General features: G+C 48.2%; 1 long non-coding RNA gene across 9 annotated transcripts; it reads left to right on the top strand.

Moving 5' to 3' along the window:
- The first annotated feature begins 96 nt into the window (after positions 1-96).
- Positions 97-27,027, top strand: LOC149122635 (uncharacterized). 9 transcript variants are annotated; one of them, XR_016219047.1, is made up of 4 exons: positions 97-208; positions 7,457-7,600; positions 13,439-13,498; positions 26,790-27,027. It is a non-coding gene; the product is annotated as an uncharacterized LOC149122635 (long non-coding RNA). The 9 variants fall into 9 exon arrangements; XR_016219046.1 differs by lacking the exon at positions 26,790-27,027 and adding an exon at positions 25,061-25,199; XR_016219048.1 differs by lacking the exon at positions 26,790-27,027 and adding an exon at positions 16,915-17,046.

Below are 27,027 nucleotides of genomic sequence, written 5' to 3'. Positions count from 1 at the left end.
GCCCTGCCACCGCCGAGGGCCGCCGGAGCGGAAGCCCGGCCCGCGCCCGCCCCGCCCCGCGCGCCCCGCCCGCCCCCGCGCGCCGGCCGCCATTTTAGGGAACGTTCTTAGGGCGCCGCAGTGGCCACACCAGGCCGCGCTGTCGCCTCGGCTGCCATCTCCTTTGTTCAGTCGAGGGGGCCCCACTTTCGTCTCAGCCCCGCAACCGGTGAGCGGTGCCCGGAGCGTGGGATGAGGAGAGCTCCTGAAAGAACCCCGACTCCCGCACTCCCAGCGGGAGCCTTGGCACAGTGAAACCGCTCCTCTTCCCGCCCCTACCCCAACCGCCCCAACCGCCATTTCCAACCGTCGCCCGCGCGCTCGCTCGCTCACGTGCACGGGCTGCGGACGCGCGCCTAGGCGCGGGGCCGCGGCGGGGGGGGGGCGCCGGCGCGCGCGCGAGCCCGCGCTCTGCCGCGGCTTTGTCTTGCGGGGCGGGCCCCAGCGCACCCCCAGTGTGGGCCTCTGGCCCGGAAGGCGTCCCCCGCGGGCTTCTGTGCCCTCGTCCCCTAAGTGTCCTTTGTCCTTCCGGCGCCAGGACGAGCCCTTGGGCCCGCGGCAGCTGCACCCTGCGCTGGCCGCCTTGCAGTCCCCAGAGCCTGCCCTTAGCAAACGGGGCTCCCACGCCCCCTCTAACCTCCCCTTTTCGCTCTCGCTACTTAGTGCCTTTAAAACAGCAGCGCCGCGTTCGCCTAAAGGAGACTGGGGACAAAATGGAGGGAGCAGCTCGCTCCAGAACATGCGTCAGACGCTGGTGTCCGCCAGCGCGGGGCTGGGGGAGGGGCAGGGAGGACCGGGAAGGCGGCGTGGGAGAGGAGAGGAGAAACCCGCAGCGTGCGTGGTTGGGGTCCGCTGGTGCTTCCCCGGGGCACTCCAGCCCACGACTGCGACAGAGCGCGCGGCCACGGGCAGGACGAGGCGGCCGCTCTCCGAGTTCCGCGCCTCCCCGCACAGCCCCGCGCCGCCTCTCCCGATGCACCTCGATGGTTAACGTGTAGCTGCTTTTTAGGGGCTGTCACGGTGCACAGTCACGCCGCTCGGGGTGATGCCGCAGCCTAGCACGCAGCGAGGACGCCCTAGCCTGAGCTCCTGATGGGACGCTTTCTTGGTTGCATTTTTATTTATCTGCGACGCAGCGAGAGCTCCCATGTTAACTCCTCTCATGGGCGCTGGCTGTTTTTCTCCAGTCACAGCCCTAGTGAGATGCACGATGACTTGCATTTCTGCGTTTGCAGGTCACAGTGGTTTTTGGAAATTTTTTTTTTTTTGGAAATTTTGGAATTGTGCTGTAACATTAGGGAAATTAAAAGGGAACTCTGCCAGTGCTGTTCTGAAATTTTGAGCTAACCGTGCTGTGAACTCTTGGTTAGGAAGGTGGCCTGGAAGGAAGGAAGGGTCCAAAAGGCTTAAGGAAGTGTTTGGGAAATGATCTCTAAATACGTTGTAAAGGGCGGAGAACTGGAAAAGTACCAGGTAGAACACCATGAAGTCATCCTATTTCTGAAATTTTTCCTATTTTTTTAATTGCTACTGAAATATTGCTAAGGTTGGCTTAGTTGGGGGTTCATTTCATTCGTCTTTGAAAATTAGTTTCACATGGATTACTTTTTATGTTAAAGAATTTTGATATTTAAAAAGTTGCATAATACTTGATTGTAGTTTTTTTTGTTTGTGTAACAGTTTATAGAGTGAAAAGAAAAAAGATCTCTCATTGCTTTTTTCCCCTAAAATAAATACAACTGATATGTCTTTCCAAACTTCCTTTCCTTCCTTCCTTCTCTCCTTTCTCTTTCTCTCTCTGTTTTTTTTTTTAAGACTTATTTATTTGAAAGGCAGAGTTGCAGAGAGAAGAGAGAGATCATCCACCCACTGGCTCACTCCCCAGTTGCCATCCGTATGTGATGCCAGAGTCGCAGGCAGCAGCTTAACCCATGAGGCCACAACACCGGCCCAGAACTCTTTCAAATAGACAAATAGATCCTAAAAAAGGAAACAAAAAGCCAGACACAGACAAATCTCATGTTTTCTCGTATATGTGGAAGCTAATATATATTATAAAAAATGTGTGCATACCATATACTTGATGTACAGATATTTATATCTTCAATGAACTATATCCCTTATATGATATGTCCTTTTTTCCTCACTCTGTAATCCTTGTCATGAATCCCATATTATGTGATATTAATATCCTTGCTTTCCAGAAAACAGTATGTATGTATGTACATAGACTGTTTACATAGGCAGTGAATATGGCAAAATGTTAACAGATGCTTTTAGGGATGCGGCAAGTTAAGCTGTTGCCTGCAACATCAGCATCCAAACAGTGCCTGTTCCAGTGCCTGCTGCTCCACTTCCAGTCCAGCTTCCTGTTAAAGCTCCTAGGAAATTAGTAGAGGATGGCCCAAGTCCTTGGGCCCCTGACACCCACATGGGCGACCTGGTTGGAGTTCTAGGTCGTGGCTTCAACTTGGCCCAGACCTAGCTGATGTGGACATTTGGGGAATAAACCAGCAGATGGAAGATCTCTGTGTCTGTCTCTACACCTTTCAAAATGATAAAGTCAGTGCTGGCACTGTGGCATAGCAGGTAAAGCTACTGCCTGCAGTCCTGGCATCCCATATGGGCACTGGTTTGAGTCCGAGCTGCTCCAGTTCTGATCTAGTTCTCTGCTGATGTGCCTGGAAAAGTAGCAGAGGATGACCCAAATGCTTGGGCCCCTGCACCCATGTGGAAGACCTGGATGAAGCTCCTGGCTCTGGCCTGGCCCAATCCCAGCTGTTGTGACCATTTGAAGAGTGAACCAGTAGATGGAAGATCTATGTCTCTCCCTGTCTGCAATTCTGCCTTTTGAATAAATAAATTTTTTTATTTTTATTTGACAGGTAGAGTTATAGACAGTGAGAGAGAGACAGAAAGAAAGGTCTTCCTTCCATTGGTTCACTCCCCTAATGGCTGCTACGGCCAGCGCTGTGCCGATCCAAACCCAGGAGCTGGGTGCTTCCTCCTGGTCTCCCATGCGGGTGCAGGGCCCAAGGACTTGGGGCATTCTCCACTGCACTCCCTGGCCACAGCAGAGAGCTGGCCTGGAAGAGGGGCAACCGGGACTAGTACCTAGCACCCCAACCGGAACTAGAACCCAGGGTGCCAGCACCGCAGGTGGAGGATTAGCCAAGTGAGCCACGGCATCGGCCTAAATAAATCTTTTTTAAAAATTAGTGAGATACTGTTTCACACTTGTCATTCTCATATATTGTTGAGGAGACTGGTTTTTTTTTTCTTAAACTTATTTGAAAGACAGAGTTATAGAGAGAGGTAGAGACAGAGAGATAGGTCTTCCATCTGCTGGTTCACTCCACAGATGGCCACATCGGCCAGAGCTGTGCCTATCCAAAGCCAGGAGCCAGGAGCCTCCTCTGAGTCTCCCACTGGGGTGCAGGGGCCCAATGACTTTGGCCATCCTCTACTGCTTTCCCAGGCCATAGCAGAGAGCTGGATTGGAAATGGAGCATCCAGGACTCGAACTGGCTTCCATATGGGCCAGAGCTTTAACCCACAGTGCCACAGTGCAGGCCCCCCAGAAAACTTTTTTTTTTTTAAAGAGAGGTCTTCCATCCCTACTGGTTTACTCCCCAAATGCCTGCAACAGCCAGGGCTGAACCAGGCTGAAGCCAGGACCTGGGAACTCACTCTGCATCTCCCACATGAGTGGCAGGGGCCTAAGTACTTGAGACATTATCTGCTGCCCCCCAGGGTGCCCGTTAGCAGAGAGCTGGGATTGGAAGCAGAGCTAGGCTGGCGCTGCAGCTCACTAGGCTAATCCTCCGCCTTGCGGCGCCGGCACACCAGGTTCTAGTCCCGGTTGGGGCACCGGATTCTGTCCCGGTTGCCCCTCTTCCAGGCCAGCTCTCTGCTGTGGCCAGGGAGTGCAGTGGAGGATGGCCCAAGTCCTTGGACCCTGTACCTCATGGGAGACCAGGATAAGTACCTGGCTCCTGCCATTGGATCAGCGCGGTACGCCTGCCGCAGCGCACCAGCCGCAGCGGCCATTGGAGGGTGAACCAACGGCAAAAGGAAGACCTTTCTCTCTGTCTCTCTCTCTCACTGTCCACTCTGCCTGTCAAAAAGAAAAAAAAAAAAGGAAGCAGAGCTGGGACTTGAACCCATGCATGCTGCTATGGGGTGCAAGTGTCTCAAGTGGCATCTTAACTACTGTGCCAATTACCTGCACCTAGATTCAACTTTGTTAAAAGGAGCAGGCACGAGAATATTCCTTGTGGCATAGTAGTAGTTGCCAAAGAATGGGAAAGAGCCCAGATATTCCTGAATTTGGCAAATGAATAACTTATTGTGGGAAACTCATCATTTAATACCTATGTACTTATATGCAGATACAGCAATGAAATGAACTCGAATAAGATATCAGTCTTGTGATTTTTCACAAAAGTAAGTTAAACAAAATGTAAATAGTACAAAAATGTATAAAGTTCTCATTTACAAAAAGGCTTAAAACCATGCAAAATGATACTGTATCCATAGAGATGCATATGTACTTAGTAAAAGCATAAAAATGTACCTAGAAATGATAATACCAAATTCAGACAGGAGTTTTTGGGGATGGAAGGCATTTGAGTGGGGACAGCCAACTTACAGGCTTCTGTTCTACTGTCATACTTTCCTAAGTGGGGTGACAAGCAGGTGCTTGCATTTTATACTTTTTAAAGGTCATAAATATTTCACAGTCACATTAATTGAAAAGCAATTTAAATTCATCTAAGTTTGTCCAAATGTAAAGAGTTTATTGGGGCTAGCATTGTGGCATAGCAGGTTAAGCCTCGGCCTGCAACACTGGTATCCCATATGCGTACCATGTGAGTCCCAGCTGCTCCTCTTCTGACCCAGAAGATGGCCCAAGTGGTTGTGCCCCTGCCACTCACATGGGAGACCCAGGTGGAGTTCTGTGCTCCTGGCTTTGGCCTGGCCTAGCCCTGGCCATTGCAGCCATCTGGGGAGTGAACCAGTGGATGGAAGATCTGTCTTTTATTTTTTAAAGATTTTTTTGAAATCTTATTTAAGGTACATAAATTTCATGTATTTATTTACTTGTTTATTTTTAAAGATTTATTTATTTATTTGAAAGGCAGAGTTACAGAGAGGCAGAGGCAGAGAGAGAGATATTTCATCTACTGGTTCACTCCCCAGGTGGCCACAATGGCCAGAGCTGCACTGATCTGAAGCCAGGAGCCGGGAGCTTCCTCCAGGTCTCCCATGTGGGTGCAAGGGCCCAAGGACTCAAGTCATCCTCTACTGCTTTCCCAGGCCATAGAAGAGAGCTGGATTGGAAGTGGAGTATCCAGGACTCGAACCGGTGCCCGTAGGGGATGTTGGCACTTCAGGTGGTGGCTTTACCTGCTATGCCACAGTGCTGGCCCCTCATGTATTTATTTGAGAGGCAAAATTACAGATAGAGAGAGGAGAGACAGAGAGAGAGAAATCTTCCATCCACTGATTCATTCTCCAAATGACTGCAGTGGCTAGAACTGGACTGATCCGAAGCAAGGAGCCAGGAGCTTCTTCTGGGTCTTTGAGGGGGTGCAGGGGGCCAAGCACTTGGGCCATCTTCTACTGTTTTCCCAGGCCATTAGCAGGAAGCTGGATTGAAGGGAACAGCCAGGACTCGAACTGGTGCCCATATGGGATGCCGGCAGTGCAGGCAGAGGCTTCACCTACTTCACCACAGCCACGGCCCTAAGATCTCTATCTCTTACTCACTGTGTCTCTCCCTCTCTCTCTGTAACTACTTTCTTTCTTTCTTTTAAAAAGATTTATTTATTTAATTGAAAGTCAGAATTACACAGAGAGAGGAGAGGCAGAGAGAGAGAGAGAGAGAGAGAGAGAGAGATCTTCCATCTGATGATTCACTCCCCAATTGGCTGTAATGGCCGGAGCTGCGCCGAACCGAAGCCAGGAGCCAGGATCCAGGAGCTTCTTCCAGGTCTCCTGCGTGGGTGCAGGGGCCCAAGGACTTGGGCCATCTTCTACTGCTTTCCCAGGCCATAGCAGAGAGCTGGATCAGAAGAGGAGCAGCTGGGACTAGAACCGGTGGCCAAATGGGATGCTGGTGCCGCAGGCCAGGGTGTTAACCCACTGTCTTGTAACTGTAACTGTTTTTCAAGTAACTGCTTTTCAAGTAAATAAATAAATACATCTTAAAGAAGAAGAATTTGTGAAGGATGTCTCAAACACACTGTGCTTTTTAAAGGTTTTGTGGGATGAGCGTGTGGTGGAGAAAGGGATCTGAAAAAGGACAAAGAGGTGGTGTTAAGAACTCTGGCCTTTCCCCCTTTCTCTTCATTTTTTTTTTTTTTTTTAAGATGTGTTCATTTGTTTGAAAGGCAGAGTTACAGAGAGGCAGAGGCATAGAGAGAGAGAAAGAGAGAAGTCTTCCATCCACTGGTTTACTCCCCAAATGGCTGCTGTGGCTGGAGCTGGGCTGATCTGAAGCCAGGAGCCAGGAGCCAGGAGCTTCTTCCGGGTCTTCCAGGCAGGTGCAGGGCCCCAAGGACTTGGGCCAACCTCCACTGCTTTCCCAGGCCATAGCAGAGAGCTGGATTGGCCAGCACCCATATGGGATGCTGGCACTGCAGGTGGTGGCTTTACCTGCTACCTCACAGCACTGGCCTCTCTCTTCATGTTTGTTTAGGGCCAGTTACAATTACTCTCTGGTGTAGAGTTTCTAATCAACGTATCAGCTACTAATAAATAATTCATGCACCATGGCTTTCACAAGACTGGTTAATCCAGTACCCGTTCTCTGTCACAGGAGCTGACTCCCATGATAGGAGCCATTACCTTCTCCACCACAGATTACAGCGCTGCCTCCTTTCTTCCATTCTTGACCTTTGTATTTTTTTTTTTCCAAGGCAGAGTTAGCCTTTCAAAAACAGTAATCAGAAAAGTCTTCCAGCCATTCTGAACCCACCATTGGCTGCCTCCTTTTGGTATTAGGAAGGATGCCCGACGTCCTCAGTGTGGCGTCCTTGGCCCTCCGGGGCCTCTCCTGCCTCTCTGATCTCATCTACTGGTTTCCCTCCTTGCCCAGCCCTTGTTCGTCCGACACACCAAGGGCACCCTTATCCCTAGACCTGGCACACCCTTCCTTTGCTGGACCTTCTTTGGGTTGTCTCCTTCGCAACACTCAGGTCTCTGCTCCAGTGGAGCTCTTTAAAGAGGACTTCTCTGGCCCGCTATCCAAAGAACACTCTACCCCATTAGTCTTTATCCCCTCAGTCACACTTTGCTTCTTAACCCTGCCTGACCTGACACCTTAGCTGGCTGATTGTCTCCCCCTGTAGGGCTGACCACAAGCTCTCAGACAGCAGAGACTTAATTATTTCACTCTTTGTTTTTTCTCCAGGGTTCCCAGTGGTGCTTGGCACATAGTAGGTACTTCATAAATATTTGTGGAACAAGTGGATGAGTGATCAGTGAATGAGGAAGCCAGGGAATTTTGAGTCCCCACTGTGACTGAGCTGGCCACATTTGATCTGCTAATTGGAAGGTGACTCTGGAACAATCTTTATTTACCAGTGTAGAAATCGATGATACTTGAAAAATATATTGGTCATTGATCCCCCTTGGACAGTAGTAACCTTATCAAATAGTCCTTTTTTCCCATTTATACAGTTAAACAATCTGTATGAATAAATAAGGTTTATAGATTTTTAGGAAAGAATTAATATTTTGGTGCTCATGTGTTCTAAGCACTTTGCATGTATAATTTCTTTTTTTAAAAAAAGATTTTATTTATTTATTTGAGAGGTAGAGTTACAGATAGTGAGAGGAAGAGACAGAGAGGTCTTCCTTCTGCTGGTTCATTTCCCAAACGGCCGCAACAGCTGGAGCTGCGCTGATCCGAAGCCAGGAGCCAGGTGCTTCTTCCTGGTCTACCACGCGGGTACAGGGGCCCAAGGGCTTGTGCCATCTTCTACTGCTTTCCCAGGCCTCAGCAGAGAGCTGGATGGGAAGTGGAGCAGCCGGGACTAGAACTGGTGCCCATATGGGATGCCGGCGCTGCAGGCAGAGGATTAATCTACTTCGCCATGGCGCCGGCCCATGCATGTATAATTTCATTTATTATTTTATTCACTTTCCCCCCAGCAACTCTAAGGTATGTTTTCATTTTAAAAAAATGTTTAATGATTAGTTTTCATTTAATTGAAAGTGCAACAGAAAGAGAAACTCTCTGTCTGCTGGTTCAGTTCCCCAGTGCCTACAATTGCTAGGAGAGGCTGCAGCCAGGAGCCTGGAACTCACTCCGGTCTCCTACATGGGTGCAGGGGCCCAAGCACATGGCCATCATCTGCTGCTGTAGCAGGCACAGTAGCAGGGAGCTGGATGGGAAGCAGAGCAGCTGGCACTCAACCTGGTCCTGCTACCTCTCCCTCTTCCTCTCTCTGTGTCATTCTGCCTTTCAAATAAATAACTCTCTAAAAATCTGGTTTGTGTGGAATATCTGGCCCATGTCTTTCTAATCCTGGTTTATGAGAAGACAGATAAACAGCTGAGTTTTAGCTTGCTGATGTGAAGTTTTAACATGAGTGCCTCCATTTTGATTTTTGGCCTTGTCTGTTGGGGATGGGTATAGGACCTTAGTCCAAAACAACAGCCTCCTAAAATTTTTTTTAAAGATTTATTTATTTACTTGAGAGACAGAGTTACAAACAGAGAGAGGGAGAGAAAGAGAGATGGAGAGAGGTCTTCCATCCACTGGTTTACTCCTCAGATGGCCATAACGCCCTGAGCTGAGCTGATCTGAAGCCAGGAGCCAGGAGCTTCTTCAGGGTCTCCCATGTGGGTGCAGGGGCCATCTTCTACTGCCTTCCCAGGCCATAGCAGGGAGCTGGATTGGAAGTGGAGCAGCCAAGACTCGAACCGGCAACATATGGGATGCTGGCGCCATAGGTGGTTGCTTAACCTAGTAGCCACAGTGCTGGCCCCTCCTATAATTTAAAAAAAAAGATTTATTTGAAAGGCAGAGAGTTGGAGGGGGGATGAGAGAGGAGAGAGAGAAAGAGAGTGAGCCACCCACTAGTTCACCCCCTAAATGGTTGCAACTGGTGGGGCTGAGCCAGGTTGAAGCCATGAACCAGGAATTCCATCTGAGTCTTCCATGTGGGTAATAGGGACCCAAGTACTTGGGCCATCTTCTGCTGCCTTCCCAAATGCATTAGCAGGGTGGTGGCTGGGAGGTAGAGCAGCTTGGAGTCAAACCAGAGCCCCAGCATGGGATTCCAGCATTGCAGGTGGTGGCATAACCCACCGTGCCACAACAGCAGCGCCAGCCTCTGACAATTTTTATTTAACAACACTCGATTTTCATTATTTGCGGAGTCTGTGTTTGTGATTCACTAACACTCAGTTGTAACTTGGGCCACTTTTGTGGCCACCTGCTGAAGTGTACGGAGTGGCGAAGTTTGCAGTTGCCCAGTTTGTACACGCCCAGCTCTGCTTGAACAAGGCACTTCCCTTCTTGTCTTTAGCTCTAATACAGCATCCTTGTCCCGGTTGCTCTAATGCTACTTTTCTTGCATTTTTGTGCTTTTATTGGAGATTTGCTATTTGTAGTGGTCCCCAGCCTGATAGCACGTGCTGCCTCGTATTCCAAAGGGCTAGAGGCTGGGATGTGCCTTTCAGAGGACATGCGCTACATGGGGTAAGCTTCATGTAGGCATGAGTTACAGCGCTGCTGGTCACGAGTTAGTTCAGTGCCAGTGAACCAACAGTGCATGTTAAATAAGGTGTCGGTAAACAGAAACACACACAAAGCAGGCTTCCATACTGATTGGTTGACCAAATGTTGTGACGGCAGAGATCTAGCCCTGCACTTCCCCAAGAGCAAAGGTTCAGTAAAAACCCTGTGAACTCGGAGTTTTGGAGGCTTTTCAGAACACAGTCACGGACAGCACTGATGAGCGACTGTGTGTTTGGAACACCCGGCGCAGGGGTGGGGGTGGGGGTGGGGGTGGGGGTTTCACCTGGCTTCGGAGGTCAGGGAGCAGGAGTGATGGCCCCACGGCCCGAGGAGAACCACTCAATCTAAACACACTGTGGTGTTCTGTGGCTGGTGAAGCCTCAGCTAGGTCTCCGAGGCTGTAGAGAGCTCTCTCTAGGAGGGGGCCCTGGGAGAGCGGAAAAGTGGTGTTCTCACTGTCAGCTCTGAGCCTGTGCCGTCATTTTACTGTTCTTGCCTCTGGACCTCTCCAGCACAGCCAAGGAAATTTCTTCCTCCCTCCTTCTTTTCCTCCCTTCTCCCTCCCTCCCTTCCTTCCTTCATATTTTATTTGAGAGACAGAAAGAGAGAGAAAAATATTTTCCATCAGCTGGTTCATTCCCCAAATGGCTGCAACAGCCAGGGTTGGGCCCCGCTGAAGCCAGGAACCAGGAGCTTCTTCTGGATCTCGCACATGGGTACAGGGGCCCAAGCACTTGAACCATCTTCTGTTGCTTTCCCAGGCACATTAGCAGGGAGCTGGATGGGAAGTGGAGCAGCTGGGAATTGAACCAGGCCCCTATAGGATGCCGGTTCTGCAGGCAGAGGCTCCCTTAAGCAAATTTCTAGCTTCTCTGACTCAGTTTTCTGACCTGTACAAGTGGAGGCCACAGCCAACCTTAGCTAAATCCTACACTGCACCTCGGGTGTCCCTGGGGCTGGTCGGCTCTGCGAGGGGGCTGTCCTGCCTCCTTCTACGGAGGAGGAAAGTGAGGCCCACAGGGACCAAGTGTCCGGACAGGGTCACACAGCAGCAGGGAGCTGAAGTGGCACAGGGCGCCCCAGGGGTTAGCAAGAGGCCCCCACTGCTTTCCATTCCAAACAGTGGTGCAAATGCCAGTGCCCCAAAAATGTGAGCTGTTACTTTTTTGAGACTAAGGTTAACATTTTGAATGTTATTATTTCAAAAGGGAGTTTTCTCTTAAGATGTGATTTTAAAGAGTTTGCTGGAATCATTAAGTAGGCTTTATTCATGCAGGGGCTAACTCTCTCTCTCTCTCTCTCTCTCTCTCTCTCTTTTTTTGTCAAGACTCATCCAAATTTAAGTTGAAAGTGAACTGAAGAAGATCTAAGTGGACTTTTTAAAAATTTTTTATGGCAATCCTCTGTGGAACTTCTCTTTTGCATTTAGAACAGGATATTGGTGTTTGAGAGTGATTTTTCAAAAGCACAAGGTGTTAAGTCGTAACTGCTTCACTGGCAGCAAGCCCCGGCCTGCAGCACTGCCATCCCATATGGTGGTGGTTCGAGTCCTGGCTGCTTCACTTCTGATCCAGCTCCCTGCTAATGCTCCTGGGAAAGCAGCAGAGGATGACCCAGTGCTTGGGCCCCTGCACCTTTGTGGGAGACCTGGAGGAAGCTCCTGGCTCTTGGCTTTGGATTGGCTCAGTTCCTGCCATTGTGGCCATTTGGGGTATAAACCAGTGGATGGAAGACTTCTCTGTCTCTACCTCTTTCTGTAACTCTTTCAAATAAATAAAATCTTAAAAAAAAAAAAAGAGCATACAGAAGGTAAAGAGGGTAAAGAGAGCAGCACTGGGGCAGGTGTTTGGTGCATTGCCACTTGGAACATTTGCATCCATATCAGGGTGTCTGGGTGAGAGCCCTGGCTCTGCTTCTGATCCTGACTTCCTGCTAAGGCACACCCTGGGGGGCAGCAGGAAACAGCTCAACTACTTGGGTCCCTGCCACCCATGTGAAACCCAGACTGTGTTACTGGCTTCAGCCTGGCTTAGCACCACCTGTGGTGGACACCTGGGGAGCGAACCAGTAGATGGGAGGTCTCTATATTTCTTTTTCTGTCCCTTCACCTTTCAAATAAGTAAAATAAATAAATTTTTAAAAATTGAAAAGGAAATAGCAACACACATTTAGGGAGTCATTTAACTTCTTTACACACCAGTTAACCAGACTTGGAAATTCTACCTGTCCCTCAAAAGTCAAGTTTACACCAAATTGAAACTAAAATTTTCTCCAGTGGGTCTCACTTGCTCATGGACTCATTTACTTGAAGATGAATTTGTGATTGCCTGCTATTTTCCTGGCCCTCTCCTAGGCACAGAGGATCCAGCAGTGCGGGAAGTTTGCTTTCTGGGGAGAGGAGAGAGGCAAAGGCACGTAGGATGCGTAGAGGTGGTGGTGAAATTATGACATGCCATTGTCTCAGGTTGGTGCTCTCTCCCCCCTTGTCTTAGATCTTTTATTCTGGGAAAAGCAGGGTACTGCCTTGTAAACAGCTTTATTGAGGCTTGCATTGTGGCATAATGGTTAAGCCCCCACCTGCAGCGCCAGCATCCATTATGGACACTGGTTCAAGTCCTGGCTGCTCCACAACCCATCCAGCTCCCTGCTAATGCTTCTGGGAAAGCAGCGGAAGATGATCCAAGTCCTTGGTCTGCTGCATCCACATGGGAGAACTGGATAAAGCTCTTGGCTCCTGGCTTCAGCCTGGCTCAGCCTAGGCAACTGTGGCCATTTGGGAAGTGAACCAGCAGATGCAAGATCTATCTGTTCCCCTCCCCCGACTCTCTCTGTAACTCTACCTTTGAAATAAATACAATAAATCTTTATATAAAAAGACCAGCCTTATCGTTGCAGGAATCTGTAGTTCTAGCTGTTAGGGTTTGTGTCCCATGGCCAAGAAAAATGCAGAGCATGGACAGCGTAGGGAGAGCAGGAAGGAAGGTTTATGGAGCAAAAAGAGGAAGCAAAGTTATACTGAAGCCAAGGCTGGCTCCCCCAGTGTGAGGGGTTACTGAGCAGGAATCCATTAGGGGAAGTTGCCTGGAGGTTTGTATCCTTTAGGCCAGAGTAGGTTTGCCCAGAGGGTTGCAAACATGCCAGTTAGCCACCGATGACCTCTGCTTGCTGGGGACTCGGTGTCTGGAACTGGGTGGGTCTGGCTGTAACCGCACCCTGTCTGGTTTTGTTTCTCTGTTTCTGAGTAGTGAGACATTTTGTTCCCAGGCATCTCCCTCCCCATGTCAGGCTTGGACCCTTGATCCTTGGCTGTCTATCTTGGGCCTTGGGCAATTGTCTCCTGTCTCTGTTGTTATGAAGACCCACATGTCGAGGAACTGGAGCGTCCCACCAGTAGTGTTAAACGGAAACCCATCCACAACCATATGAGTGAGTTTGGGTGCAGATCCTTCGGTGGTGGAACCTAAACCTGACCCCTGCCCGTCAGGGAGCACCAGGCTTCACTGTGGCTGGATTCCTGACCCTCAGAAATGTGTGAGATGGTAAACGCTTGCTGGGTTCAGCTGCTAAACTTCAGGGTAATTAGTTAGGGAATGGTGGAGAACTACTTCCTGTCTAAACTTTCTTATTCGATGGTTCTCTTCCCAGCCTTGGCAACCCTGCAACAACTGGAGAGACCTGAACATTCTTTTGGGAGCTCGGACCCAGGTACCTCAGTGTGTCTGGCAAAAAAAAGGTGGGGGGAGGGTTGGGGCTGGCGTGTGGTTTAAGCTGCTACCTAGGATGCTGACATCACATATGAGCACTGGTTCAGGTCTTGGCTGCTCTACTTCTGATCCAGCTCCTTGCTAATGCACCTGGGAAAGCAGCAGAGGATAGGCCAAGTGCTTGAGCCCCTGCACCCACATGGGAGACCCAGAAAAGGCTCCTGGCTCCTGGCTTCAGCCTGGCACAGCCTTGGCTGTTTTGGCCATTTGGGGAGTGAACCAGTGGATGGAAGATCTCTCTCTCTCTTAATTTTGACTTATAAGTAAAAAAAAAAAATCCACAAAAGAAGAGTCCCTTTTCCACTCGGTCATTGGGACCCTCCAGAGTTGTTAAGCCTCAGCCCCCTCCACCTCACACCCCCTTAGATGCCATCACATCCCTGCCAGGAGCGCCTCCCACCCTCAGTCCCACCTGCACCCCAGCCCACTTTCTCCTCTCTCCTCAGCTGCACTCTGCCTCTCCCTGCCCCCACCCCTGCTCTGTGGGCCTTCCTTCCCCAGACTGTCCACACCTGCTGTCTCAGCCCCATCAGGCCCTCCCCAACCTCCAGGCCCTCTGGGCCGAAAGGAAAAACATCCTCTTTCAACCTCCTGTCCTCCTGTCCGCTCCTCTGGCTCTTTCCTCCGCTCCAGAGCTCAGTTTGCTGGACAGGTTGTCTGTGGTCGGCACTGGCGGTTGTTCTGGCCCAACCTCTGTGTGTGGCTTCTGCCCTTGCTGTCTCCCCAGACCACACATTCAGAGGTTGCTGCCCATCTCCATGATGGTAAATCCACATGATGAGTTTTCATTATAGGAAACTGTAAACAGGAGGATACTTCAAAACGTTCCTAGACAAATAGAACTGCAGTATGTACTTCCATGAGCTTCCTGAAGGGCCTTCATGTGGGTGACCAGGAAGGACAGAGCAGGGAGCGCCCACGGACCCAACACTTGGTTTCCCAAGCAACTCACGGCCAGCATGGTTCCGGCGATCCCCACCGGCCCCAGGGTTGTCTTAAGGAAACAGCAGCCATCACCTCACTTGTCTCCATGTATTTCAGTGTGTATTTTTTTTTTTAAGATTTATTTTACTTATTTGAAAGACGGAGTTACAGAGAGGAAGAAACAGAGAGAATGAGACAGACAGACAGAGGTCTTTCATCTGCTGGTTCACTCCCCAGATGGCTGCAACAGCTAGAGCTGCGCCGATCCGAAGCCAGGAGCCAGGAACTTCTTCCAGGTCTCCCACGCTGGTGCAGGCGCCCAAGGACTTGGGCCATCTTCTGCTGCTTTCCCAGGCCACAGCAGAGAGCTGGATCAGAAGTGAAGCAGTCGGGACTCAAACCAGTACCCATACGGGATGTCAGTGCCCCAGGCTGGGGCTTTAACTTGCTGCGCCACAGTGCCGACCCTAGTGTGCATTTCAAACACACAGCAACTCTCAAAGGCCACCTTCAAGTGGTCGTTCCCACTGGCCAACCACGCTGGCTTATTCCTTCCTTGATTGTTCCACCTCACTCAACCAGGAAGACACTGTTCTTCCCATGTCTTCCTGGCTGCTCGACGACCTCTACTTCGACCTCTGTGGTTGCTTTTCCTTTCCCACTAGCCCCTCACTTCCGTCGCATATTGGCTTCGGGCCCTGGTTGCACAACACACACTGCCCATGGCTGCACTCACCAGCTCCTTTCCTCGGAACCCGAGTTCCTGCCATCCAGCTTCCCGCCTGACACTGCTGGGCCTCTCACAGGTACTTCAACTTGATGCACTGACCTTTCCCATCTTTCCCACATGACCCTTCCTCCTTTGTAAAAAACACTGCACCCCCCTCCTCACCGCTGCTGCCAGGTGCTCCAGAAACCCGGGAATCCTCTCTACTTACTCCCCACCCCTTACTTCCTCCAAGCCTTCTTTATAGCTAAGCATCAACAAGTCCCATAGATTTTATCATCTAAAAAAATAAAATAAAATCCACTCACTTCTATCTTCACTAACAGCATCATTCAGCCAGATTATGATAAAAATTTCCTAACAGATCTTCCTGCTTCCACTCCAGGCTCCTACCCCAATTAACCCCACCCTAAATAATTTGCTCCACTGCAGCCGTGGTGGGGAGGAAGAGAGAGAAAGAGGTACCTTCCATTCCCCTGGGCTCACCCCTCAGATGCCTGCAACAGCCAGGGCTGGGCCAGGCTGAAGTAGGGAGCTAGGAACTGCACCCAAGCCTCCCACGTGGGTGCCAGGGGCCCAGGCACTTGAGCCGTCATCTGTTGCCTCCCAGGGTGCACATTAGCAGGGAGCTGAAATTGGAAGTGCAGGGCTGGACCTTGAATCTGGGATTCCGACATCCCAACTGCTGGCTTAACCCACTGTGCCACAATGCCCGGCCCGACGACGTATTTGTGATTTATTGAAAAAGCTGGATGTGGTAGGTGAGTGTAAAAGAAATCTTCCTGGTTAAACTCATTCTGGGGACCCACTCTGTCTCTCTCCTGACGAATTGATAGTTGTATCCCGCAGGATTTTGGTTTCTGTCATATGGAAAACAATGTGAAGCTCTTTTAAGTTATAATGAAACCTTGGGCTTGTTTACATTTAAATTTCTCCCTTCTCACACTTGGTCTGCTTGGGACTAGGAAACCAGCGGCTGTTTTCTGAGCCCTCTGGGGCTGGGCCCCAGGAGCGGGCGCCGCTTTGACGGCAGGCACGGGCCGAATCTGGCGCGGCCCCTCGGAGCCCCGGCTCCGTGGATCCCTCAGCGGCTCCAGGTAGTGCTCCTGCTGCAGGCCCTGTTGTGGGGTCCACACGTGGTTCCCGGGAAGCCCTGTCCTTGACCTGGGCTCCTTCTCGGGCCGGCTGCCTCAGGGGGCGCTCTTGGCGCGGCCCTCACCCCCGCAACGCCTTGCAAGGGCGTGCTGGAGCCCGCCTGACTTGAGGCGAGGAGAAGACCCTCTTCCCTGCCCAGTGCTGCAGTGAGGCGGGACACACACACACACACACACACAGCTCACAGGCAGTCTCCTGACAGCTTCCCAGGGCCGCCAGAGGGAGGACCCTGGCGTACGGTGGGAGCGTGTGGGTTTCCCGCTTCCGGGTCCTGTGGCACTCATCTGCCCGCGTGCCAGCCTTGTGCGGCCCCACCTCAGACCCTGACATTGGAAAGGGTTACAGTTCACACTTGACTATGATCCTTGATATTGTATTTACAAATTCTTTAACAATTTTCCAGTCCAAGTGTGTGGGTGAGCCTAAGAAAAAATACAGTCTATTAAAATTACAAAATAATTATTATAAAAACTAGAATTATCATTAAAAGATAGTATGGCTTTCATTGGTATTGCTCAAAATTAATGAGATCTTAATGTGGTTTACACCAGTTTACAGCTGTTTCATTCATGGGGCTGGAGCTGCGGTGTAGCAGGGGGACCCCGCCTGTGATGCCGGCATCCCATGTGGGCACTGGTCCCATGTCCCAGCTGCCCCACTTCCGATCCAGCCCCCTGCTGATGCACCCCGGAAAGCATCAGAGGATAGCCCAAGTGCTTGGACCCCTGCACCCACATGGGAGACCCAGATGGAGTTTCTGGCTTCATCCTGGCCCTCCTGGGTCCCTCGCAGCCATCTGAGGAGTGAACCAGTAGATGGGAGATTTCTCTGTCACTCCCTCAATCACTCTGTAATTCTTTCAAATAAATAAATCTAGAAAAAAATTTTGTTTCATTCAAATTAGGACCCAAATAGATTCTGACTGTGCTTGGTGTCTTTCTCTTCTAAGCCTGTTTGAAACACTCGCCACACCTGCTGTTTGCCCCAGGAAATCTCTTTGCATCTGTAGCCTTTCCCCTGTGTTGCATTTGGCTGATAGAGTTCTGTTGTGTCATCCATCTTGCTCCTCTGCCCTCCGTTTCCTGTACACTTCCAGATAGCCCTAGATGCTTGGTTAACTTCAGGGTTTAGTTTGTTGGCAAGCATTCACAGCAGTGCCAACTTCCAGAGGCTGGACAGTTGGTGGAGGTTGAGGTTCCTCATTCACTTTTTTTTTTTTTAATATTTATGTATTTATTTGAAAGGCAGAGTTCCAGAAAGGCAGAGGTATAGAGAGAGGGAGAGAGGTCTTCCATATGATCGATCGTTCACTCCCCAGATGGCCGCAACAGCTAGAGCTGTGCTGATCTGAAGCCAGAAGCCAGGAGCTTCTTCCAGGTCTCCCACATGGGTAGGGGCCCAGGGACTTGGGCCATCCTCTACTGCTTTCCCAGGCCATAGCAGAGAGCTGGATTGGAAGTGGAGCAGCCAGGTCTTGAATCAGCACCCATATGGGATGCCGGCACTACAGGCGGTGGCTTTACCCACTATGCCATTGCTCAGGCCTCTATTATGCATTTTTAAAAATTAATAAAATTATTTGAAAGGTAGAGAGTGAGAGATCACTATTCCATCAACTGGTTCAGTCCCCAAATGCCTGCAATAGCCAGTTCTGGGCCTGGTTTTCCCATGTGGGTGGCAGGAACCCAAGTACTTGAGCTGTCACCTGCTGCCTCCTGGGGTCCACATTAGCAGGAAGCTGGATGGAAGCAGAGTGGGTCCTCAACCCCAGGAATGCTGATCTGTGACACAGGTGTTGCAAGCATCTTAGCCACTGTCACATGCCTGCTCCTCATTATTTCTTTTTTTTCTCTTTATTTCTGTTTGACCCTCAAATTTTTCCATTTTTGGCCTCATCCTGGATTTTACTTTTTATTTTTTTAAAGCTTTTATCTAATGAATGCAAATATCATTGGTACAACTTTAGGAATGTAGTGATTCTTCCCCCCATACCCACCCTTCCCACCCCCATTTCCTCTCCCATCCCATTCTTCATTAAGATTCGTTTTTAATTAACTTTATAAGTAAATATTTCAACAGCTTGCATGCACACACACACACAGCATAAAGTACAGTTTGAAAACAAATTTTGCAGTTAATTCTCATAGTACAACTCATTGAGTACAGAAGTCCTACATGGGGAGTAAGTGCACAGTGACTCCTGTTGTTGATTTAACAATTGACACTCTTATTTATGATGTCAGTGATCACCTGAGGCTATTGTTATGAGCTGCCAAGGCTATGTATGCCTCTGAGTCCACAAACTGTCAGTATTTGGACAGGGCCATAAGCAAAGTGGAAGTTCTCTCCTCCTTTAGAGAAAAGTATATCCTTCTCTGATGGCCTCTTCTTTCCACTGGGGTGTCACTCACAGAGATCCTTCATATAGGACTTTTTTTTTTTTTCCTACTGTGTCTTGGCTTTCCATGCCTGAAATGCTCTCATGGGCATATCAGCCAGTCCAGAGTGCCTTAAGGGCTGATTCTGAGGTCAGAGTGCTGTTTAGGGCATTTGTGATTCTTTGATCCACTGTGTGGACTGCTTCCCATGTTGGAACATTCTCTCCTTTTTAAGTCTATCTATTGTTATTACCAGACACTTGATCTTATTTATGTGATCCCTTTAACACTTAATCCTATCTATATGATCAATTTAACACTTAATATGATCACTTTAACATGTAAGATGGCTTTAATACCACCCAGCTTAATGAAATTTAGAGTCCCATGGCAACTTTTTAGCTTTACCCTTAGGGATAAGTCCATAGGAATGGGTGCATAACTGTACAGCACCTCCCTCTCTTATTCCTAATCTTATTTTTTACTGGGATCTATTTTCAACTGAGTTTATGCACCTATGATTAATTCTGTGTTAAGTAAAAAGTTAAACCAGTGATATGAAGTAGAAAAAAAATAAAAATAAAAAAAAATAAACTGTCCTTGACAGTCAAGACAAGGGCTGTTCAAGTCATTGCTTCTCATAGTGTCAATCACTTCTACAGGTTTCCTTTTAGGTACCCTGTTAGTTAGATCAGGGAGAACATATGGTATTTGTCCCTTTGGGGCTGGCTTATTTCACTAAGTATGATGTTTTCTAGATTCATCTTTTTTGTTGCAAATGACTGGATTTCATTTTTTTTACCACTATGTAGTATTCCATTGAGTACATATCCCATAATTTCCTTATGCAGTTTTCCGTTGGTAGGCATTTAGGTTGATTCCATGTCTTAGCTATTGTGAATTGAGCTGCAATAAATATGGGGGTGCAGATAACTCTTTTATTTGCTGATTTCATTTCCCTTGGGTAAATGTATGGTAGGACTAAGATTTCTGAGGTATCTTCAAACTGTCTTCCATAGTGTTTTTACCATTTTGCATTCCCACCAACAGTGGATTAGGGTACCTTTTCTCCCACATCCTTGCCAGGATTTGTTTGTTGATTTCTATATGAAAGCCATTCTAACCCGGGTGAGGGGAACCTCCTTGTGTGTGTGTGTATGTTTTTATTTTTTTATTTTTTGATAGGCAGAATTAGAGAGAGAGAGAGAGAGACAGAGAGAAAGGTCTTCCTTCCATTGGTTCACCCCCCAAATGGCCGTCACAGCTGGTGTGCTGTGCCGATCCAAAGCCAGGAGCCAGGTGCTTCCTCCTGGTCTCCCATGCGGGTGCAGGGCCCAAGCACTTGGGCCATCCTCCACTGCCTTCCCGGGCTACAACAGAGAGCTGGTCTGGAAGAGGGGCAACCGGGGCAGAATCCGGCACCCCAACTGGGAGTAGAGCCCGGGGTGCCGGTGCCGCAGGTGCAGGATTAGCTTAGTGAGCGTGGCACCGGCCACCTCCTTGTGGTTTTGATTTGCATTTCCCTGATGGCTAGTGATCCTGAACATTTTTTCATTTGTCTTTTGGCCATTTGGATTTCCTCTTTTGAGAAATGTCTGTTTAAGTTCTTTTCCCATATCTTGGCTGGATTGTTTATTTTGTTGTTGTTGAGTTTTTTGATCACTTTATATATTCTGGTTATTAATCCTTTATCAGTTGCATGGTTTGAAAATAATTTCTCTTGTTCTGTTGGTTGCCTCTTCACTTTCCTGTTTCTTTTGCAGTACAGAAGCTTCTCAGTTTGATGTAATCTCATTTGTTGATTTTGGCTTTTATTGCTGGTGCCTCTGGGGTCTTTTCCAGGAACTCTTTGCCTGTGCCAATGTCTTGCAGGGTTTCCCCAATGCTTTCTAATAATTTGATGGTATAGGGTCATAGATTTAGGTCTTTCATCCATTTTGAATGGATTTTTGTGTAAGATGTAAGGTAGGGGTCCTGCTTCATATTTCTGCATGTGGAAATCCAGTTTTTCCAGCACCATTTGTTGAAGAGACTGTCCTTGCTCCAAGGAATGGTTTTAGCTCCTTGATAGAATATAAGTTGGTTGTAGATGCTTGGTTTGATTTCTGGAGTTTCTATTCTGTTCCATTAGTCTATCCATCTGTTTCTGTACCAGTACCAGGATGTTTTGATTATAACTGCCCTGTAGTATGTCTTGAAATCTGGTATTGTAATGCATCTGGCTTTGTTTTTGTTTATATGATTGCTTTAGCTATTAGGTCTCCTGTGTTTCCAAATGAATTTCAGCATCATTTTTTCTAGATTTGAGAAGAATGTCTTTGGTATTTTGATTGGTATTGCATTAAATCTGTAAATTACTTTCAGAAGAATGGACATTTTGATGATATTGATTCTTCCAATCCATGAACATGGAAGATTTTTCCCTGTGTGTGTGTGTGTGTGTTTTCTATTTATTTCTTTGACATTTTGTGATTCTCGTTATAGAGATCCTTGATATCTTTGGTTAAGTTTATGCCAAGGTATTTGATTTTTTTTTTTTGGTAGCTGTTGTGAATGGGATTGATCTGAAGTTCTTTCTCAGCCATGACATTGTCTATGTATACAAAGGCTAGGAGTTCCAGTAGTCTCTTAGTGGAGTCTTTTGGGTCCCTTATATATAGAATCATATCATCTGCAAATAGGGATAGTTTGACTTCATCTTTACTGATTTGAATGCCTTTGATTTCTTTTCTCGCCTGATGGCTCTGGCTAAAACTTCCAGGACTATACCGAATAGCAATGATGAGAGTGGGCATCCTTGTCTGGTTGGATGCCTGGATTTTAAATAAGAGCCCGGAAGTCTTTGCCAGTTTCCTTTCTTTTGGACACCAGAGATGTCCCTGGGAGACTTTCTGCCTTTGGCCTGGCCTCAACCATTCCCAAAGAGCCTTGTTTTTTCCTGACGAGTAAAGTATTTGGAAACCAAAAGCTGCTCGGGAGGAGAGCCCACTGGGTGCCCTTGCTTCTGGGGCTTTGTCAATGGGAAGAAGTAGAGAGAAAGTGTGGGTGGGAATTCACACCAGTGTGCAGCCGGGCATGAGAAAGACTCAGTGCCATTAGATGGTCCTTGCCTCTCAGCCCTTCCTGGAGATTGAGAAACTGCCCAATAGATGAGCGGCTTACAGGGATTTTCCTCAATTTCTCTCCTTTTGTGCTGAAAATCGACTCCCAAGATACTGACATCAGGATGTGCCTTATCCGTATCTATCCATGTCTGTGTTCCTGGGGGCATACCCACTAGGGTGTCAGTCTTTGTGCCACCGATTTGATAGACAGTGTGTGCCATTTTTTTCCATGGGTTAGTTTGAAATTTCAGGAATCTCTCCACTTTGTTGATTTTGTAATAAAAAGCATTTCCGGGATATGCATCTGAATAAATAGGCCAAGCAAATGCATCCAGGAAGGAAGGCTCTCTTCCTTTGTACCTGTTCTCTTCCCCTGCCCCAGGGCATGTGCAGCCTCACCTGTTCAGAGAGGCCACCCGGGACAGGCCCCTGGCCTGTGTAATCATCTCTACTGCCAATCAAGGTGGGTATTTATGTCACGGGTTTGCAGGTGAAGAAACCAATTTTCAAAGAAATTAACTCCTCAAATCACAGAATTAGTAAGTGGAAGTTTGGAATGCGATCACAGGCGTGTCTAGTCTATAACCCTGCATTCTTGTCCGTTCTGTCACATTACTTATCAATAATAATCCTGTGTACTATTCAAGTCTAGAACTGAATGCAACAACTTGGGTGAGTCTTAGAAAGCTGAGCGGAAAAAGTCCAACAGGAAAGTGTGTGGACTGTAGGTTACACTGAAATGAAGTTGAAAACAACTGCTGATCCAGAGGTGGAGGGCAGGGGCTGATGAATGGGAACAGGCAGTAGTGCTGGGTGAGGGCAGTGAACTTGACCTGGGTGTTGATTACCCAGGTGGTGTTCATTTTGTAAACCTGGGCACTCATGATCTGTGTGCTTCATGGACACTTCATTACAGATTTACTTTTATTCTTAATTATTTTTTAAATTTCAGAGGCAGAGAGAAGGAGACAGAAAATGCTCCCACAGGCTAATTCACTCTCCAAATGACTCTAACAGCCAAGTCTGGCCCAGGGAAAAGTCAGGAGCCAGGAACTTGGTCCAGGTCTAGCGCGTGGGTAGCAGGGACCCAAGTACTTCAGTTATCACCTGCTACCCCCCAGGGTGAGCATTTATCAGCAACTGGAATCAAAGGTGTGGCTGGGACTCAAACCCAGGCATTCTGGGTATCTCAGGTGGTGTCTTTTTAAAAGCATGCTCTATTTATTTATTTATTTATTTATTTATTTATTATTTACTTATTTATTTGTAATTGGAAGGTGAAGGGGGCCAGTGCTGTGGTGCAGTGGGTTAAAGCCCATATGGGTGCCAGTTCAAGTCCTGGCTGCTGCTCCACTTCTTTTTTAATTAATTAATTTATTTGAAAGGCAGAGTTCCAGAGAGATAGAGGGGGAGAGAGAGAGAGAGGGAGTGAGAGAGAGAGAGAGAGAGAGAGATCCTCCATCTGCTGCTTCACGCTTCACTCCCCACATGGCTGCAATGGCTGGAGCTGCGACAATCTGAAGCCAGGAGCCAGGAACCTCCTCTAGGTCTCCCATGTAGTTGCAGGGACCTAAGGACTTGGGTCATCTTCCACTGCTTTCTCAGGCCATAGCAGAGAGCTGGATCAGAAGTGGAGCAACTAGACTTGAACTGGTGCCCATATAGGATGCTGGCACTGCAGGCGGTGGCTTTACCAGCGCTGGCCCCTGCTCCACTTCTGATCCAGCTCCCTGCTAATGTGCCTGGAAAAGCAGTGGAGGATGGTCCAAGTCCTTGGCCCCTCTACCCAGTAGGAAACCCAGAAGAAGCTCCTGGCTCCTGGCTTTGGATCAGTTGTGGTTGTTGCAGCCATTTGGGGAGTGAACCAGCAGATGGAAGACCCCTCACTGTGTAACTCTATTTTAAATAAATAAAGTAAAATAATTTTTTTAAAAAGAAAGGTAGATTTACTTACTATATACTAAGTTGATCTTCTGTCTATAAAGATAATTAAAAATGAATCGTGATGAAGAATGGGATGGGAGAGGGATGGTTTACAGTTGGGAGGGAGGTTATGGGGGGAAAAACTGCTATAATCCAAAAGTTGTACTTTCGAAATTTATATTTATTAAATAAAAGTTTTCTAAAAAAAAGAAAGAAAGGTAGAGTAAGCAAGAGAGAGGATGAGATCTCCCATCTGTTGGTCCACTCAGCAAAATTCCCACAACAGCAAGGACTGGGCCAGGTTAAAGGAGCTAGAAGTTCCATCCAGGTCTCCCTCATAGTCGCAGTGACTCAGGATCTGGCGCCATCATCTGCTACCTCCCAGGGCGCACATTAGCAGGAAGCTGGATGGGAGGTGGAGGTGGGATTTGATCCCAGGCACTGCAGTATGGGATGCAGGCTTCCCAAGCGGTGGCTTCTCCTATTCTGCCACAATGCCCACCCCGACGTGGTATCTTAACTGATGCTGCAAATGCCCACTCCTGAGGATTTACTTCAGGGAGACTGAACCTGGGGCAAGTGTTTTGGCACAGCAGGTTCAGCTGCGTGGGATGCCCACATCTCATAATGGAGTTCCTGATTGGAGTCCTGGCTACTACAAGCTTCTGATACAGCTTCCTGCTCATGCACCTGGGAGGTAGCAGACAGTAGCCTAAGTTCTTGGGCTCCTGGCATCCACGTGGGAGACCTGGATGGAGTTCTTGTGCTGGATTCTGTTCTCTGTACCTAAGTAAAGAGTCTCTGCATAATCTATTTTATTTGGTCATTGTTTTTAAAATAATTAATTTGTGAGGCAGATGGAGAGAGAAAGAGAGACACCCCATCCTCCAGTTCATTCCTCAGATAACGGCAGGGGACTGTAGCCAGGAGCACAACCCAGGTCTCGCATGTATTACAGGGATGTTACTACTTGAGCCATCACCATTACCTCCTAGCGTCCACATTTAGCAGGAAGCTGAAGTTGGGAGTGGAGCAGGGGATTGAGCATTTGAGGTGATTCATATAAATTGTTCATTCACACTTCAGTACATTATTAGTTTAGCCTTCTTTGTATTTGAGACATGCGTCTAGACTTTGAGAGCTCTGTAGAACGTGGTTCCTATCTTGGAGGATCTCAAAATCAGCTATTGCCATAATCGCCATCATTGAGAAGTGATGACCACATTCTCTCATTCATCCATGTATCCACCAGCATTTACTGACGATCTGATTATTCTCCATGAATTCCTTAGCAGCCTCTCCCACAGCACCATTGCACGCGTGGACGGAACTGGTGTTCCCGTCACCCAGCAGCTACTCCGGGCTCCACCCACCTCTCCAATATTATTGGCTTCCTCGTACACATTTAATGGAACAGGACACCTTGGGATACATAGCAGACCAGGGACAGGCCTGAAACAAAGTGCGTTCCTGAAGCTCCCGTGGACGACCTTGAACGACAGCGGCTGCCTTTGGGGCGTGGAGGTGAGAGTGGGAGTGCCTAGAGAACCCCGGGGCCTAGCGACAGCTGTGGTCTCCACGCACGCAGAGGGTCTTCACACGCAGTGCTGCTGGGGCCTCCTCCCTCCCTCCCTCCTCTGCCACCTTTCAGCATCCCACCAAGAGGCTGTCCAGGGAGCAGGCCGGCTGTGTGAGTCCAGGAGGTCCCTAACGAATTAATGGGTGAGATCTAAAAAGTTAACCAGAGTCGGCAATTCTATGTCATTTTAACAGATGTGCATGCATGCATATGTGTGGGCACTGGGTACGCTCTAGGACTGGCTGAGGTGGGTATGGTGAAATACAAAAATAGCAAGGGTTAAAGTGTAAGATTCACTGCTGCATTATTGTCTAAAGCCGCATTAGAAAAATTCTAAAGCATTAATAAAAAATAAAAAGTCCTTAAAAAAATTCTAAAGCCCCAGGCACCTTTGTTCTTCAGTATGTGAACAGTTCCTAAGTTTTATTTCCTTAGCACAAAGCCTAAAGCCCAGGGCTGATTAGCAGGAGGGGACTGGAGCGCCTGTTCTTCCCCTTGGAGGAGATAGGCAGTGACTGCAGGAGAGCCTGTGTCTTAGGAGGGCGTAGACCTAAGCTTGCATCCACACAGCTCTCGGCCCCCTGCACATGGGGAGACAGCTCTTAGATTCACAGTCACAACCCAACTCCCCATTGCAGCTGTCACTCTGCATGGGCCCCCACAGCCTGGCCTGTCGGCTTTGCTTATTAAGTTATCTCTCCATCCCTAGGGTAAATTTCAGTTTGTCAGAATGAATATTGGATTTTTTTTGATATTTTGCTGAATTTGATTTGCTAATATTTTGTTCAGGAATGTTTGCATCATGTTCATAAGGGATACTTACCTACTATTACTTTTTTCCTTTTTTTTTCTTTTTACAGTACACTTGTCTGGATATAGAATTATAGTAAAATAGACTTAGTGGAATAAGTTTGAAAGGTTTCTTGTTTCTCTACTTTTTGGAATAGTTTGAGAACAAGTGGCTTTATATTAGTTTTTCCTAAAAAGTTTGGTAAAGGGGCTAGCATTGTGGTACAGTGGGTAAAATTGATACGTGAGATGCCAGCATCCCATATGGGTGCCAGTTAGTGTCCCAGTTGCTCCTGTTCTGATCCAGCTTTTTGCTCATAAATTGGGAAAAGCAGCCCAAGATGGCCTAAGTGTTTGGGCCCCTACAATCCATGTGGAAGATCTGGATGAAGCTCCTGGTTTCTGGCTTCAACCTGGCTCAATTGCAACCATCTGGGGAGTTAAGTAGTAGATGGAACATTCACTCTCTGTCTCTCCCTTTCTCTTTGTAACTCTGCCTTTCAGTAAATAAATAAATGTTTAAAAAGAAGTTTGGTAGAAATCAGTATTGAAGGGGCCGGTGCTGTGGCACAGTGGGTTAACGCCCTGGCCTTAAGTGCTGGCATTCCATATTGTCACCGGGTCTAGTCCTACCTGCTCCTCTTCCAATCCAGCTCTCTGCTATGGCCTGGGATAGCAGTAGAAGATGGTCCAAGTCCTTGGGCCCCTGCACCCACGTAGGGGACCCAGAGGAAGCTCCTGGCTCCTGGCTTCAGATCGGCGCAGCCCTGGCCTTTGCGGCCATCTGGGGAGTGAACCAGCATATGGAAGACCTTTCTCTCTGTCTCTACCTCTCTCTTTAACTCTGTCTTTTAAATAAATAAAGTAAATCTTTAAAAAAAAAAAAAGAAA

This window comes from Oryctolagus cuniculus, chromosome 13, assembly GCF_051225735.1.
Source record: "Oryctolagus cuniculus isolate XC-2025 breed Fujian yellow rabbit chromosome 13, ASM5122573v1, whole genome shotgun sequence".
Lineage (NCBI taxonomy): Eukaryota > Metazoa > Chordata > Mammalia > Lagomorpha > Leporidae > Oryctolagus > Oryctolagus cuniculus.
The sequence above is the reverse complement of the archived record's forward strand: the minus strand, read 5'-3'. Positions and strand labels throughout refer to the sequence as shown.